This window comes from Nyctereutes procyonoides, unplaced genomic scaffold (genome assembly GCF_905146905.1).
Source record: "Nyctereutes procyonoides isolate TBG_1078 unplaced genomic scaffold, NYPRO_anot_genome, whole genome shotgun sequence".
NCBI lineage: Eukaryota > Metazoa > Chordata > Mammalia > Carnivora > Canidae > Nyctereutes > Nyctereutes procyonoides.
In genome coordinates this window covers 30,128,096-30,140,434 of record NW_026575044.1, presented here as the reverse complement: position 1 = coordinate 30,140,434, position 12,339 = coordinate 30,128,096, and the positions used below count along the sequence as shown (strand labels likewise).

General features: G+C 37.8%; 1 protein-coding gene and 1 pseudogene across 3 annotated transcripts in view; one reads left to right on the top strand and one right to left on the bottom strand.

The window, feature by feature from the left end:
- The window catches only part of GAREM1 (GRB2 associated regulator of MAPK1 subtype 1), a 207,270-nt gene that overhangs the window by 142,627 nt on the left and 52,304 nt on the right, over positions 1-12,339 (bottom strand). The gene's annotated exons all lie outside the window — the stretch shown is intronic.
- On the top strand, positions 2,066-2,451 carry LOC129508825 (60S ribosomal protein L30-like; annotated as a pseudogene).

The following is a 12,339-nucleotide window of genomic DNA, read 5'->3' as shown; positions in this document are numbered from 1 at the left end:
CAGTACCACAATGTCTTAAATTACTGTAGCTTTGTAATAAGTTTTAAAATTGGGAATGTGAGTCTTCCAACTTTGTTCTTCAAGATTGTTGTGGTTTTTCTGGGCCCCCTGCATTTCCATATGAGCTCTATAGATTAGCTTGTTTATTTCTGCCCCCTAAAAAAGCAAGCTAGGATATTTCGATAGTGACTATGTCCAATCTATGTATCATTTTGGGAACTGTCATCTTAATAATCTTAACTCTTCTGATCCATGGAATATCTTTGCATTTATTTAGATCTTTATTTCAATGAAGTTTTGTAGTTTTCAGTGTGCAAGGCTTGCACTTCTTTCGTTAAATTTATTCCTAAGCATTTTATTCCTTTGATGGTATTACAAATAGAACTGTTTTTAAATTTCATTTTTGGAGTGTTCATTGCTAGTGTAGAGAAGCACAAATGATTTCTATATATTGATCTTTCATAACCTGAAATGTTACTGAACTTGTTCATTAATTTAATAGTTTTGGTTTATTGCAGATTCCTTAGGGTTTTCTATAAAAGTTAATATCATCTGCAAATAGAAATAGTTTTATTTCTCTCTTTCCAGTCTAGATGCTATATTTTTTTGTTTGTTTATTTTTCTGTCCTTAATGCCCCTGGCTAGTCTCCAGCACACAGCTGAACATAAGTGGTAAACAAGATGCATGTTTAGAGAGGATTCTTTTCCATCTTTTTTCTTCCTGATAGTTGGAATGTCAATGTGATTATTGGAACAGGAATGGTAGTGATCATTTTGGACTTTGATGGGTACTTACTACCAGAACTGAGTCCATTACATAGCAACAACTGAAGAGAAACCTGGTCTCCTTGGGCAACATGCCAATCTATAGTTTTTGTCTTTGGGTCTCTGTGACTTCAAGCCAACTCAAGGCTAAAGTGATAGAGGAATATTAAAATAATGTAAGAATTATGGTACCTTCATTATACAACCAAAATATATGAACTAGATTCAAAAAGGAAAAGAATCTTTTATTAAAAATAATAGTATTAAAGGTGCCTATGTAAGGAAGTACTGTCTAAGCCTAGTTCCTGGTTGTAAAATCTGAGCAATGTCTGGCATCTTTTTTTTTTTTTTAAACTTCAGAACAATGCCACAGAGTTCAGAGGAATAGAATTCCTCAATATTATGCTTCTGATCGTTTCTTTCAAACTTCCCAACTAGTCTGTGATTGTAGAGGCTATATTACCAATTCAGGTTTACTTCATAAAGACAAGACTATTATTCAAAAATCACTAAAGACATTATCATGCATTTAATAGAACTTTTTATTTTTATCTAATTACAGATAGGAGTTATATGTTAGCTCACATTTGGATGGTTAAATTAACATATATGATGAGCTTTGGCTCTCAATTATTTATGAAACCATATTAGGGGCATGGCTCTAGATGGGGTGGTATCAAGTATCCTTAAATGCAGAGAGAAACATAATGTTTTTAGATTAATGACAAAAAACATTACGAAGAATACAGATGAAACAACTTTCCTAAAATTTACCATCAATAGGAGAATTAACATCAGCATCAAGTACCTCAGTGATAGCACATGGAAGGTACCACAGAAAGGAAGTTACTCCACATCCCGCCAGGTATGCATCCATTTGACCATGACTGAGAATAAAGATCTAGAACTCTCAACTCTTCCCCTTGCATCTCACTCTGGCTATGAGCCTGTAGTACAGAAACTCTAGCATCCATGCTAGTAGCTGCCTGTATTCTGAAAATGCGTAAGAATGTAAAAGAAAGCAACTTAATTCTTTAAAGCAGAATCTGTAGTATGCCAACTCCATCAAGGAGGTTTTCTTTCCTTGAAAGCCTCCAGGATATTTTTATTTTTGGAAAATATTATGATTAAGTTAAAACAAATATGTGCTGTCATAGCATATTGACTAATTGAAAAGTGGTGTCCAGTTCCTTTACTGTCTAAAAGTATCAAAAGTTTAGAAAGATAAAGCAAATGCTAAGGGAGGACTTAAATCTCCATAGCAGCTCTTTTCTCTCCTGCTCCCAGCCATCTTGGAGGCTGCTCTCAGTTGGCACCTTCCTGAACCTAAGACAGGAAGATGGTGGCCACAAAGAAGATTAAAAGGTCGCTGGAGTCGATCAACCCAGGCTCTGACATGTTACGAAAAGTGGAAAGAACAGGCTGGGATACAAGCAGACTCTGAAAATGATCAGACACAGCAAAGCAAAACTGGTCTTCCTTGTCAACAACTGTCCAGCCTTTAGGAAATCTGAAAAAGACTACTACACCATGTTAACCAAAACTGATGACCATTACTACAGTGGCAATAATATTGAATTGGGCACAGCATGTGGGAAATACTACAGTGTATGCATACCAGCTATCGCTGATCCAGGTGATTCTGCTGCCATTAGAAGCATGCCAGAACAGACTGGTGGAAAATAAACCATACAAAATTTTTCTTGAATAAAACTGGCCAGAGCTTTTTTTTTTTTTTAATAAATAAATCCCTATAGCACCTATCTTCACCTGAGTGCTATATACTGAATGACTAGGAACCTTCTTATCTCCTCAACTAGATCATATTTGCATTCCAGAAGACTTCTGGGCATAGACCAGGTGTATAATAAATGCTTTATGAATGAACAATCTTGGGTAGAAATTGGTGAGTATTCACATCAAATACCTCTAAGTATAAATCAAGCACTTATATCTTAGTTAACATTTAAACACTTCGATGAAAGAGTATTTAGAAAAGGTTATTTTTTCGATATCTCCTATTGATCACTTCCTACCCCAAACAAACATCCAGAAATCTACATTGCCTAAAATCCCTTCTTTAGATGAATACTCTATTCAAAGGCCCAAAGACTGTAGTCTTGGCTTCTAAGCAAGTGAAAGAATTGTTGTATTTTTACATTTTATGGTTTACTGTGAAATCCCAACAAGAAGAAAAGGAACTAGAGATTAATTTAGACAAAGTACTAAATGGTAATGATGTCAAAAGAACTTCACAGTGAAATCTAAGCAAAAAGAAATGTCTGAAACAAAAGAGAAAGATGTTTAAAATGAGAGAGAGATTAGGGATATATCATTACCTCTTTTCAAATGAACCCTTGGACAAAAGACTCCTTTCCAACAGATTGACCAGGAATAATAGATACCTGCTGTATGAAACAGAAGTATGCCTACTTAAGTCAAATCTGAAATGTTATGCTCTGAAATAGTGAACTGAACTTAATATTTAAAAGATAAGAATTCTATGCCAAGTGATTTTTGGAAAAACAGGTGAGCAGTTGTAGTATCGGTATTTCTACAAACGTTTAAAATATATGAAATCTAGCACAGTGCCTGGCAAATACCATGGAATCACATTTCTAGCATGTGAGCAAGGAGACTCAGATTTATTTTTTTTTAAAGATTTTATTTATTTATTCATGATAGTCACACACACAGAGAGGGGGGGGGGGCAGAGACACAGGCAGAGGGAGAAGCAGGCTCCATGCAGGGAGCCTGACGTGGGATTTGATCCCGGGTCTCCAGGATCGCGCCCTGGGCCAAAGGCAGGCACCAAACCGCTGCGCCACCCAGGGATCCCGAGACTCAGATTTATATCAGAGAGCTGACACAGGCAAATGATTCTCTGGCAATCCATAAAGGACAGTATTGAACATTCTTCTCTCAGGAAGTCTGACATACCAGTGTGTCCTCCAGTGCTGGGAAGTGAATGTAAGATGATGAATTTGGTTGGTGTGAGGTAGGTACTTATCACACTGTGTGAGATACACACCAAAAAAAAAAAAAAAAAAAAAAAAAAATCACTCGGAGACCAGGAACAACTGAGAGAACCAGAGAAGCAAGCAGGCCTTGTTTCAAGATCTTCCCAGACATCAAGCTACCTGAGAGAGGGCAAAAGCCAAATCACCAGACACATTTCCAGGCTCTTGCCACTCCTGCCCCCATATTCTTTGTTTCCACTTATTTAAATGAATATATGATGACTCCATAAGTTACATGGGAGACTGTGAACTCTCAGAAATAGCCTACAGTTTGAAGCCAGATTTAGGTAAATGCAGTTCTAGTACTTATTAACTATATGACCGTGAGCAAATTAATTTCTTTGAACCAGGGTGTTCTCACATTTACAATGAGAGTAATAAAACTGTAAGTAAGTTGAAATAATTAAATGAGAATAAATAAAAGAACTCAGGATAGTAACCTGTAGATAAAAAGCTCATGAAACATAGGACTTTAGTTTTTTTTTCTTCTTCAGTAAGTGTCCTCTCCCTTATCAGCCTGACTCAGATACATAATGCAGTTTTTTTGTTCAATGAGAAAATATAATGTGCAAAGCTTTGCACATTATACTTCACTTCTACTCCAATAAAACGGAGGGGTGATATTTACCAGGTGTAAATGTTATGTTAAAGCCAACAATTTATTTCAAGAGGATAAACTGAGCCACAGGTCCCCTTGTGGGATTTTCATTGTCATTTTTGGTTTCAAATTTGATCTAGATCCCCTTGAACTTTATTACGTGACAGATAAAGCAAACATAAAATACTAAAGAATCAAATTTAATAATGATTCACTGCCATTAAAGTTATACCAGGAGATATATTCTTAAGAAAAATATCTGAATTACATATTTGACAATTTTTAGAATTTTCTCATATTAAGCAGATTTCCAAAAATATTGCATAGTCTTAAAAAAGCAAAACAAAACAAGATTTTGAAAAAAAAAAAGATTTAAACATGTGCCACTGCTGAAAATCTCATGATCTAGTACCAATGCACAAAAACAGTGAATTCAAATATTCTCTGTACACATAAAAGTAGGTTAATAAGAAAAATGCAAACACCAAAATTAAGACTTGGGTTTTTAATTTTTCCAGGTAGGTTGCCCTGAAGGCAAAAGGTAGACAACACTTTGCCTCTAGAACTTCAAAATACATAAAATAAAAACACTTTAATATGAAAGATCATGTTATAAAATACTAGACACAAAGACTTAAGAAAAATAAGATCATCAAATTTTATTGACCAGATTATACAGATATATAGTAGATCTAAAAGAAATGCAAAGCACGTGTTATAGGTAAGGTGCAACTTCTCAAAACAGAACTGGAAAACAAAATAAAAAATCATCTGTTCTTTTCAAAAATCTAAAAAAAAACCCAAACCCCAAAATACCAGTAGTGTAGAGACTAGACTGACTGGAAAATATCAGGAATGAAATTGGTATTGTGGTTACTTACATCCCCTAATCAACTATGTTCCTTACATATAAATTATTAATACAATTTTCTAAGGCAAATATAATAAAGAAAACCACCTTGACACGGAGTCCTTTGTACACAGGACCATCTCCTAAATGCATAATCTGAGACATGGATTTATTAACTAGCTTAAGAAGAGGCAAGATACAGTTGCAAGGGTTCTCAAGTGTATTATGTGTACATATACTTTTTAAAATAAAAAAATCTATTTTAGTGGATCAAATTTACTTTGACAATTATAGATAAAAGGTCTATATTTGCAAATTTAAAATAGGTTAAATTTTATAACATTTTAAAAGTCTTCACAATGTTAACAAATAAGGGGTAGCACAGCTCAACTTAATAAATGTGGGGAGTTCCCCGACCAAGGTCTAATAGTGAATCACTTTGTGAATGTAACCAAATGACTCAAAGTATTCTAAAGCTTGCCCAGATAGACTGATAAGTAGAATCTAATGTAAGCATATATAAGTATACTAGATTTTTCTCAAAGGCAAATCCAGTTAAAGAAGTTTACCTAGGGATCCCTAGGTGGCGCAGCGGTTTGGCGCCTGCCTTTGGCCCAGGGCGCGATCCTGGAGACCCGGGATCAAATCCCACATCGGGCTCCCGGTGCATGGAGCCTGCTTCTCCCTCTGCCTATGTCTCTGCCTCTCTCTCTCTCTCTGTGACTATCATAAATAAATAAATAAAAATTAAAAAAAAGAAGTTTACCTGAATAATGCGGATACATTAAAAATGAATATAAAAAGCTTACTATGCCATCCTCTTCTGCCTTACAGATCTAAGAAATAGTTTTACAAATTATTCAGTGGACCATCCAGTGTCCAGGATGTTATTTCACTACTTAATAAAAGAATATTTCCTTCCATTTCAGTGTTTTTTTCTATATCCAAAGGAAATACTAGGTAGAGGGTCCAAATAAAACCAAGGAGACTAAAATAGAACAATCACACATATAATGTGTTCTTTTCCCCTGAAGTGAGACAGTCACACGGAGATACTTTCTTCACTAGTGGGACTTCAATGTTCATGATCACTCAACTGTTCCTTGTTGCTGGGTACTATAAACACCCACCAGCACATCCCACACATCTCCCCTTCTGTTCTAGGTCCCCATCCCACCTCTGCTATGGGATAGTCACATATTGCTCTTTTGCTTGTTTTTCTACATATGAAATGGGAACAGCAGACTCCACTCAATGAATAACGTGAGAAACATCTACAGTATGATGTAACATCACCAAGAATTAAACCACGAAGTGAAAAGGAACAGAAGCTTCAAGCATGTCACTTCAACAATATAAATATGGAAAGATTAAGGCCTTCCCTACCTTCCCCCACAGGATGAAGCCTATACTGAGAATCATAAGATAGAACCAAAAATTGGGCTCTAGGTTTCATTTTATTTTAATTTTTTAAGATTTATTTATTTTTATTTTAAATTTCTTTAAAGATTTTATTTATTCATGAGAGACAGAGAGAGACACAGAGAGAGAGGCAGAGACACAGGCAGAGGGAGAAGCAGGCTCCATGCAGGGAGTCTGACGTGGGACTCGATCCTGGGCCTCCAGGATCAGGCCCTGGGTTGAACTGCTGTTCAACAGTGGTGAACTGCTGAGCCACCCAGGGATCCCCCAAGATTTATTTATTTATTTGAGAGAGACAGCACTGAGTGCATGCACATAACTGAGGGGAGGGGCAAAGAGGGAGGGAGAGAAGCAGACTCCCTGTTTAGCATGGAGCCTGATGCAGGGCTCTATCCCACAACCCTGAAATGAAACTATGGCTCTATCCCGTAACTATGGCTCTATCCCATAACTATGGCTCTATCCCATAACCCTGAGATGAAACCTGAGCCGAACTAAGAGTCTGATGCTTAACCAACTGCGCCACACAGGTGCCCGCAGGCTCAGGGTTTTAAAAGACAAGAGTTTGAGAAAAGAAATTGGAGTCTACTTAATTCAATGCAATAGTGACCATTAAGGCAACAAATGGAAAACATCACTGCCAGCTTGAGAGATGCTAACACTGCAACTCTGAAGACCAATGATCAGCATTATTAGAGAGAAACGGAGTAAGGGACAGTATATTAATTTTCTATTGCTACGTGACAAATTACCACAAATTTAGCAGCTTAAAAATAGCACGGAAATCTGGCACACATGGCTGGGTTCTCTGTGGAGGTTGAAATCCAGCCATTGGCTTTCCAGGTTCTCCTCTGGAGCTCACGGTCCTCTAAGCTCACTCATGTTGTTGGTAGAATTCAACTGCAGTTGTAAAACTCAAGTCATTCTCTTGCTGGTTATTGACTGGAGATTGACTTCAATTCCTAAAGGGTGCTCGCAGGTCCTTGCTGCATAGCCCTCTCCTTTTCTGAGCAATGCAGAACTTGTCTCATGTTGAATCTCTTTCCTGCTTTGGATTATCTCTGACTTTGCTCCTTAACTGGCCAGAGAAAACTGTTTTGAAGGGTTGTCTGATTAGGTTGGGTTCACCAAGGATAATCTCTCTATCTTAAAGTTAACTGATTGGGGACCTTAATTACATCTGCAAAATGCCCTTTGCCACAGAACATGACATAATCTGATAGAACACCAGGGGATGGAGATCAAGGGGCCATTTTAGAATCCCGTCTACCCCAGAAGATAATACAGAAAAGAAGCCAGTTATTCCAGTAGAGGGCAGATACAGAATTTAAGTCAAGAGTTTCATGAATAGACTTTGTATTTAAACAGTAACTTCCAAAGAGATTTTATGGCCAAAAACAATCAAAATCAACTTATACTTTGAGATATTAGAATATGAAAACAGTAGTTACCCTGACCAAGGTGAGTGGAAGGGCCAAATGAGGGTGTGACTCTGCTTTACTTTTAATATCTCAAGGAGGCCAAAAGAAAAGAATATAGTTAACTTAGACTCGAGATAAGTAGAATCTTATAATCAGATAAATGTCATTGAAAAATGAATGTAGCAAAAACTTATTTGTCTAGACTTAAGAATTTAAGTAATTTCCAACAATTTCACTAGGCTTTTTAAAGTTAACTGAATATAATTGTCAGAGCTTTAAATCCTTTCAAAATTATTACTCTCTATATACTATGCTTAGGTTTCAATATTTCTTTGCTACATTCCTTTGATTGTATTTTTTAAACCCTAGATTAGAGAGGGAAAGGAGAGGGAGTTCTTTTTTCTGAAAAGAAAGTGCTTGCCACTGACATGAGAGGAAATGTGTACTTCCATTTACACTTGTGAGCACCTCTACCTCCTGGGATGATGCATCCTACTACCAGTGGGCACTTGCCCCCCCCCCCATCCCTCTGCTCTTTGGATTCCATGTTCCTGATCCTGTCACCCTGGCTGGGATCAAACCCACCATTTTGCTAATGCATTCAAAGGACCACCAACAAACCACATACTCTCTTGGAAAAGGTCTGTAAAGAACATTTCCATTTTAATTGTAAAGATGGAATCCAAACTGGATGCAAGAGAGCTGCTAGTTTTTCATCACCCTGGTTTCATACACATGAATGTTAGAAGAAGTAGAGCTGTCTTCATTACAGAAAGCCTGGTAACCCTTGAGGTCCTTAGACTATCCCACTCAAATGACCCGAGAGTTTCCTCCCTGGCATTTGCGCTGCATGTACCTATGCAGAGATACAGCAAGGGCAGAAAGTTCCATCCAGTCCTTTAGATAGAGGGTGATTATGATTAGCCTGTCCTGATATCAGCTGTTCTACATCACTGTCAAGCACAGAACCATCCTGAGCTCCAGGTCTGTATGTTGACCATTGAACAACATGGGTTTGAACTGTGCAGGTCCACACATAGACATTTTTACCATACTATAAATGTATTTTCCTTAGGATTTTCTTAATAACGTTTGCTTTTCTTTAGGCTACTTTATTATTAAAAACACAGTAAGTAATGCACATGACATATAAAACATGTGTTAGTCAACTCTTTAGGTCATTGGTAAGGTTTCCAGTCAATAGTGGGTTTTTAGTAGTTAAGTTTTTGAGGAGTCAGATGCTATAGGAGGTGTTCTGACTGCACCAGGGATTGGTACCCTTGGTTCAAGGGTCAGTGGTATACCCAATTGCATTCCATATGTCACCAGCTGAATGACCCACAAGAACCTGGAAACTTGACATTATCCCCAAATTATTGTAATTCCTCCAAGTCCCTCCCTGCTCCTCCTATCTCTGTAAGTGGCATCTCCATCCTCTGTGTCAACAAAGCAGTCATCATCAATGACTCTTCTCCCATAGTCACCTACATCTAATTCCTCACCACATCTTAGAGATGCTCATTGATTCAGAGGTGGCAGGATATAGTAATTCAAAGTATGGACTCGAGACATGGATTGCCTTGGCTCCCATTCCTAAACTGCCACTTACCGGCTCTGTAACTCACCAAGTTATTTAATGTCTTTGTGCTTCAGTTCTCTCATCTGTAAAATGTAGATAGTAGGAATACTAGTGCCTACTTCATAGGGCTGTTGTGAAGATTAAATGAATCAGTAACTAGCAAGAACTTACATGAGACATGTGGTGTACTCAGGAAATCTCAGCTAGTACTACTGTCATCATTCCTGGAACTCAGTCTCTCCCAGCTCTTCCCTTTCTATCTACATCCCTATTGCTCTTGGCTTAACATACGCTCCCACAGCTCTCAGTAGGGATATCGTGAGGGTCTCTGTCAAGATTCTGAGCCCTCTAATCTAGCTTACATTTACTGCCATTAGAGTCTTCCAAAAGCAAATCTGCTGTCATTATTACTCTGCCTGGAAACCTTCATGGCTCTTCATTGTTCAGAGAAAAAAATCCAAACTCCATGGAGTGCAGTATGAAACCTTTCCTGAGCTTCCACAGCAATTACATTGGGAAAGTCTGAGGTATGGAAGGGCCACATAATGGCCGACTGATGAAGAATAGCATAATCCCATGTGCTACCTACCTTGGGTCTCCATGATCACTTTTCCTGTTGCCTAGAATGCCCTTCCCCCACAATGTTCAAATCAGAAATTTCAGAGACTTATATTGCCTCCTCTGCCATCTTTGCAAGAAATTCACTCCTCGCTTTCTTAAAACGTCTCCTTAATGCCTAGGATAATCTCAAATCCATAGAAGACTTTCCCAAGCTCGCCAAAATTACCTGTCCAGTATGGCATCCTCCTCTAACATATGACACAAAGAGAACTATTTGAGATTCTCTGCAACAGTCTCCTTAAGGCTTCTTCTCCTCAGAACATGCCTACTTTTACCTAAAATGGGCCTATAATTCTTTCCAGTAAAACCTCTTTCTTGGTGAAGTCTTCACTGGTGCATCTCTTCTATTTTCCACTCCACAGATGCCATTGTTTCTTCTCTCTCTTGGCACTCTGTACACATCTTTCCCAGGGTCCTTCTAATTACACTGCCATTTCACATTTGTGTATCTGCCTTCCTGCTAAGCTGGGAGCTTAAGGTCTCAAGCAACCCAAATACTGATGCTCAATTTACATTTGCGGAATGAACTCCTCTGCAACTGGGATTTTGTTGTCATTTTTCACTCTTCAAATTCAGGATGAGTGTTCTCACCATGTGACACTACTTCTTACACAACAGAATCTGGTACACGAAATACTTCCTCAGAGTCACTACAAAGGGATTCTGTGGCTACACTATCTAAAACTCAAAGTTTATCAATTACTGGCATAGGCTGTTAGGAGAAGCGTAACGCAAAAATGTGGGCTACTCCTTTGAGACAAATATTTAAAAAAAAAACAGCAATTCTGAATGGAAGAATAATAATTAAATTTGGAATCAGAGAATTTTAGAACCAGAAGGGAGTCTGGAGAACCTAATGGCCAACTGCCTTCTCTTTCTAATTGAGGAAATGTACACAAGGTCCCCAAATCAGGAGGTGGCAACAGAAGACTGGCAGCCCGCTTAGTGATTTAGTCTTCGACCACTCTATCCCAGAATGCCAGATGTGAAGAACTACACTGCCAATTTCACAAATGCGATGCTCAAATTTCACACAAGCACATATGCAGTTCACCTATGTTGTATATCTCAGTGTAGTTCTAAAGCAAATCCAGCTTAGATGAACTCTGTGAAACAAAAGAAAAACAACTGGTCTTGAAGCCTAAAAGCAGAGTTTGAATCCTGGCACACTAGCTGTGTGATCCTAGTTAACTCACAATAATCTTGAAGGTAAGTGTTCATACTGAAATACAAAGAATGGTGTGTGTTTCATAAATTGTTGTGAGGATGAAATTAGAGCATCGATGAATGCATTCTGTGAATCATAAATGCCACAAAACTGCCAATATATTAATAAAAAATGAAAGGTAAAGTATTAGTTTACAGTGCATTTTTTTTAGCATTGAAAACTCACCACTAGTTAATTATTGTTTATCTTCATACCTTATAACCTCTTTTTTTTTTCCTTTTACTCTGGCACTTGCCCTGCTCATTAGAACTACACAAGCTCCTACTGTAAGGAAAAGAAAAGAAAAGCAGGTATTACTTGACAATGCAAAAAATTCAAGTTGTTCCCTAAGCTCTACTACCAAGGACAAAATACAAATATCTCTTTAAAATAAGATCACAAATGGGGCGCCTGGGTAGCTCACTCAGTTGACCATCTGACTTTGACATAGGTCATGATCCTAGGGTCTGGAAACTGAGCCCCGAGTCAAGCCCCAAGCAGTAGGGAGCCTCCTTGTTCCCTCTGCTCCTCCCCTGCTTGTGCACTCTCTTTTAATAAATAAATAAAGTCTTTTAAAAAATAAAATAAGGTCATAAGTATATAATCAGCCAAAACTGTCGAACACAAATTGCTACTTACCCATATATTCATATAGACTATAGGTCTCACACAAGCTTGACATCAGAAAAAACTAGAATCTTCAAGGCTTCAATGAAAGGGGCATTAGGGAATCAGCTAAACCCTATCTTTCCTTTTCTTTCTTTTTGTTTTTTTGACAGAATTGTTTTTAAGATTTTATTTATTTATTTGAGAGACAGAGAGTACGAGCAGAGGGACGGGCAGAGAGAGGGGGAGT